This window comes from Puma concolor, chromosome A3 (assembly GCF_028749965.1).
Source record: "Puma concolor isolate L17-30 chromosome A3, mPumCon1.1.hap2, whole genome shotgun sequence".
NCBI lineage: Eukaryota > Metazoa > Chordata > Mammalia > Carnivora > Felidae > Puma > Puma concolor.
The window spans coordinates 78,269,459-78,274,973 of record NC_141669.1 but is presented as its reverse complement, the minus strand read 5'-3'; the positions used below and the strand labels follow the sequence as shown (position 1 = coordinate 78,274,973).

General features: G+C 47.4%; 1 pseudogene; it reads right to left on the bottom strand.

The window, feature by feature from the left end:
* Positions 1-1,483: 1,483 nt before the first annotated feature.
* Positions 1,484-2,650, bottom strand: LOC147582552 (mitochondrial import inner membrane translocase subunit TIM14 pseudogene; annotated as a pseudogene).
* Between the last annotated feature and the right edge of the window lie 2,865 nt (positions 2,651-5,515).

The window sequence follows — 5,515 nt, the reverse complement described above, 5'->3', positions numbered from 1 at the left end:
TTGTGTGGAGGACAAATCAGCCAGGATACAAAGCGTGGGCAGATAGGACCGCCATGAATGGTTATGTAGTCTGTGCACTGCACCAAGGGGCCTGGCCAAGGAAATGAGTGGAATGGGGCCTGAAATCCAGCCCCACATTCCACCGACCAAACCTTTCACCCTGGTGAGGAACTATATCTGCCCGGAGGAAAGAACAGCTTTTTCTAATTTGTCCAGAGGGGCACCTTTTTCTTTTCTCTCTCTCTCTCTCTTTTTAATGTTTGTTTATTTTTGAGAGAGAGAGAGAGAGACAGAGTGCGAGCTGGGGAGGGGCAGAGAGAGAGGGATGCATGGAATCGGAATCGGGCTCCAGGCTCTGAGCTGTCAGTACAGAGACCGACGCAGGCTTCGAAAACACAAACTGTGAGATCCTGACTCGAGCCAAAGTCAGACACTTAACCAACTGAGCTACCCAGGTGCCTCCTCCTTTTTTTTTTTTTTTTTTTAATGTTTCATTTATCTTTGAAAGAGTGCAAGTGGGAGAGGGGAAGAGAGGGGGGACAGAGGATCTGAAGCAGATTGAGCACTGACAGCAGCAAGCCTGATGTGGGGCTCGAACCCACGAACCGGGAGATCGTGACCTGAGCCGAAGTTGGACGCTCAACTGACTGAGCCACCAAGGCGCCCCAGAGGGGCACCTTTTTCAAACTCAACTAAGACGCCATATGTATTAGAAGCAGCACTAGGGGACCACTGGAAGATATAATAAAATATTCTATTAACCTACTCCTTAGGACAAGTAATAGCAATCAACCCTGACATATAATGATAATAAATTTATTAAGTTTCAAGAAAGGATTGAACAACTGAAGCCTCAGGAAAGACCAGAAGTAGGACAGTTCCAAGGTAAGCATCTAGAGTCAATGAACCTCCTCCATAGAACACTTCCATCAAAATAGTGCCATCCCCACAGCTGCCAGTCTCCACCTCTCGGTTCAAAATCCCAGAATTTGACAGAAAGAATCTGATTGACCCAGCTGGATTCAGCTATTCTCTCTGTACCCATCAGCTGTGGCCAGGTGTGGGAAGAGTCATCCTGTATAGTCTATACCATAGATTCCGTTGCTGGGCTCCTCACCATATTAGGGGGTTCCCAGAGCCCAGGCCTTAACTTTGGGCTGTGCAGCCCTCCAAAAGTTGCCCATGGCAGTTCTGTACAATGTCTAGCTAGGATTGGCCATCCCTACACGGTCAATAGCTGACCGATCCAACCATTCAGAAAAAATACTCCGGTGGCTGTTTACTCCGTATGTAGCAGGCAATGACAGTCTCCATTTACTACAGACCTTGTTTACGAGTGCTTTTAGCTTCTAAAGTCAATTCCTCATGTCCTTATTGGGACTTGGGTCACCGACAGACCAGAGCACCTATTCAGCTTTGCCAAACTATTCAGAGACCAGCCTATGCAATAGTCGCAAAATCATCTTGCAGTCTTCATCAACAACCTCTTAACATTTTTTAAAATTATTACACATTTAAAAAGAATAAAATGAAAATAAGTAAGTAAATAAATAAATAATGGCACAGGATGGCACCTGGCTGGCTCAGTACATATAGCATGTGCCTCCTGTTCTCGGGGTCGTGAGTTCAAGCCCCACCTTGGGCATAGAATTTACTTAAAATAATAATAACAATAAAACAGAAACACATGGCCCACTCCCCAGATTCAACAGATGTTAATGGTTTGCCATTTTGCTTCAGATTTCCTTATCTTTTTTAAAGAAATAAAATGTTACAGCTACGGCTAAGTCCTTGCCCACATTCCTACTCCCTCCTGCCCACGCAGATGTGAGCGCTGGCCTCAGGTTGGGAGTGATTTCCACAAGTGACTCTGGCTTTGACTTTTCTTTGCCTGGACCTCAGGTGCACGAGTTGAGCCAATCACTCTCTCAATGGCACGCTCTCATGGCTGCTCCTTCTGCACAAAGGACCTCTCCTTCCATTTTATCCCTCTGATCCTCGTTCGCTACCCCTGTGCCCCGCACCCCCAAAGGCAACCACATTAATGTGTTTGTACGTAGCCCTCTAAAGCATACGTTGCCGTTCTGTGTACGTGTATTTTTAGTTTAGGGTGGGGTTTTTTTTGTTTTTGTTTTTTTGTTTTGTTTTTGTTTGTTTTTGTTTTGTTTTTGCTTTGAGGCACTTTAGTAAAAGGCTGGTACTCATATAAATAAATGAATGAGAACTTAAAATTCATCATACATTTTCTTCATTTTTTAGCTTGGCCTTCTAGTAAATCTTTAGCTTTATTGATTTTGGCTGCTATCTAAAGAGATTCTCCCTGTCTGGGTGATTCACCAGCATCATTTGTCAACAAGCATCTCATTTCCCCCTTATTGGCAGTAGGGCTGATGCTTAGTATTAATGCTGCTTCCCCATTTGGTGATTTGGGGTTCAAACCCCGAATCTGTGATAGCCACCACTGAAGGCAGATCTTGATATATTTTGAAAAATGTGTTTTACTTGGGGCTCCACATGCTCTGTAGCTTGAGAAACAGAACAGCCTGCAAACCTTACAACTGCAGTAGCCAGTCCACGGTCCTGGCCGTGGATCCAGTTCGGCTCCCTCACCTCCAAGATCATCCCAGCCCAGAGGCCGTAGCCACCAGCTCCATGCCTCTACCAGAAAGTGACACAGCCACCACCAACATGTACTGTGTATTTTTAGTTTATATATATGACATGCTGCTGTAGATTTCATTCTGTTTCTTGGCCTCTCAGTCAGCACTATGGGTTTTTTTTTTTAAGTTTGTTTATTTATTTACTTACTTACTCGGAGAGAGAGAGTGCATGCATATGCATGCACACGCACACGTGCAAGTTGGGGAGGGGCAGAGAGAGAAAGAATCCCAAGCAGACTCCACGCTGTCAGCACATAACCCAGCGAGGGGCTCGAACTCATGAACCGTGAGATCATTGACCTGAGCTGAAGTCCGACCCTCAACCAACTGAGCCACCCAGGCGCCCCAGCACTACGTTTTTAAGTTCCACCCATATTGCTGGGTGTACATCTAGTAGCCTGTACACCCGCCCAATTTAACCTATCCCCTTCCTCCGGTGAGGTGGAGGAGGGAGGAGCAAACTCAGGAGGTGGTTAGGCTCAGGCTTGTCCCCTAGACACTATCCCAAGAGAGAGATGTGTCAATGCCCCTCCATAGCCATACACGTGTGCACACCCACCGCATTTCAGATGGAGCCCCAGCAAGTGGAGGTGGAGGAAAGCAAGCTGGGAATTCTATCAAAGGACTTGTTTCAGAGCTCTGCTTTTATGTCCAAGTCCTTGCCTCCCCCAGGAAGCCTGCCCTGACCACCCCATTCCATGCAGTTTTCTCCCCATTCTGGGGACTGTGAATCTCATTTAATCAGACACTAGTCAATTCTAGTCTTTCTGTTACTACCTCCCCAACTCATGTGAAATCCTCTTGAAGGAAAGGACCATCTCTTGTCCATTTTGCCTCTCTTGCTCAAGGCCCGACCCTGAAGAAATGAGGGCAGGGAGTGGGAAGCTGACCAGTGATTTCCTTAATTCAGGCCCCACTCCCTCTGTTTTAGGGACCTACCATCTTTCAACAAACACTTATGTGCCAGGCTCTTAGAAGTCCAGAGAGGGAACATACACTGTTCCAGCTCTCCAGGAGCCCTTTAATGGGGGATGCAAATAACCAAACATTAAGTCATGAGACACCGTGGGGAATGCAAAGATGGGCAGCTACTCGGGGTGCCAAAGAGGAAATTGCAGCTCAGCGCAGAGGGAGGCCAGGGGCTCCCAGAGGAGGCGACATCCAAGCTGCCCCTGGAAGAGAAGAGGTAAATTTAGAATTGGGAGCAGGGCAAGGGGATTAGGAAGTAAGACTGAGAGGATACAAGAAATACCAGTATTGCGTGCATTCCAGTTATTATGGCTGCACATCAAACAACCACTTATTACGTTTGCAGATTCTCTGGGTCAGGGATCTGGACAGGGCACAGCAGGAAGGGCTTGTGTCTGCTCTGTGTTGTCTGGGGCCTCGGCTGGGAGCATCCATGGCTGGACCTTGGAATCACTGAGGGCTCATTCACTCACAGATCTGGTGGTTGGTGCTGATGTAGGTTGGGTCCTCAGTTCCTCTCCACATGGTTTTTCTGTTGGTCTCTCCAGGCGGGCTAGTTTGGGCTTCATATAGCAAAGTGGCTGGGTTCCTAGGGTGAGCATCCCCCAAAAGAGAGAGGGCCAGGTGGAAGGTATATGACTTGACATCCCAAATCATCACTTCTGCCGTACTCTATTGGCCAGGGCAGTCACAGCCCCCCAGCCCAGATTCAATGAGAGAAAACAGACCCCACAGCTCAGTAGGAGGAATGTCAGTCACATTGCCAGAAGAGCATGTGGGAGGGGGTATATAATTTGGTGCAGCCATCTTTGGAGAACACAATCACCATGGTATGTATTGATAAGGTGGAGGGACAACAATGGATGGATAGGCATCCAATACTGCTCAGGTACACTATGTCAAATGGAGGCAGCCAGATACAAGGCTACCAGGATAGGTCGGGTCAGATTCTGGAGAGCCTTCAAAACCACACTTAGGAGAATGCTTATAGGCAAAGGAGGACTTTGGAAGCCTAGGACTCCTGCCCCCCTCATTCCCAGACAGAACCCAGAACCTCCTCTGTGCTTGATCAGAAAATATCTAAGGCTCTCTATGGGTGGCTGAAGCAAAGGGACTCTCAGAGTTGGTCTGCACCCTTGGAATAAGTGTCAAGGATAGCCAGACACCAACCCCTATCCTTGTCCCTGTGTGTGTGTGTGTCCACGCCTACCTGACTGAGCCCATCTCTTGGCTATAGAGTCTCATGGACGCTGCTGCTTGGGTAGCAGGCAGAGACTCTTCAGAAATGCCCTTCCCGATTCATTGTGAATAGTCCTGGGCAGAGTAAGACCCACACTTCTCTCTCTCTCTTTCTCTCTCTCTCTCACACACACACATGCACGCACGCACACACAGACACACACACAGGCACACACAGGCAGGCCCACTAGGCATAAGCCAAGGAGACAGCATCATATCAAGGAGAGAGTCTTGCATAATCATCTGGTCTCTGCCCAATGAGCAAGGGGTCTTGAAGAAATCATATTTACCCCACTGGAACTTGGAGGCAAGTCCAAGAATTGCACAAGACAGGAGTTTTCCCCAACCATGGTCATTGGAGATTAGCAATGAAATTCACCTGGCTTGAAAACTACAATGAGATACCACCTCATGCTCACTAAATGGCTAAAATGAAAAAGGTAAGGCAATACCAAGTGCTGACAAGGATACAGAGCAGCTGGAACTCTCACACTTTGTTGGTGGGGATGCAAAATTGTATGCCCACCTTAGAAACCAGTTTGGTTAGTATCCACTAAAGCTAAACCCCTTCCCTATGACCCAGCAATTCCACTCCTAGATATTTACCCCAAAGACACAAAACATATGTCCACAAAAGGCACTTGACT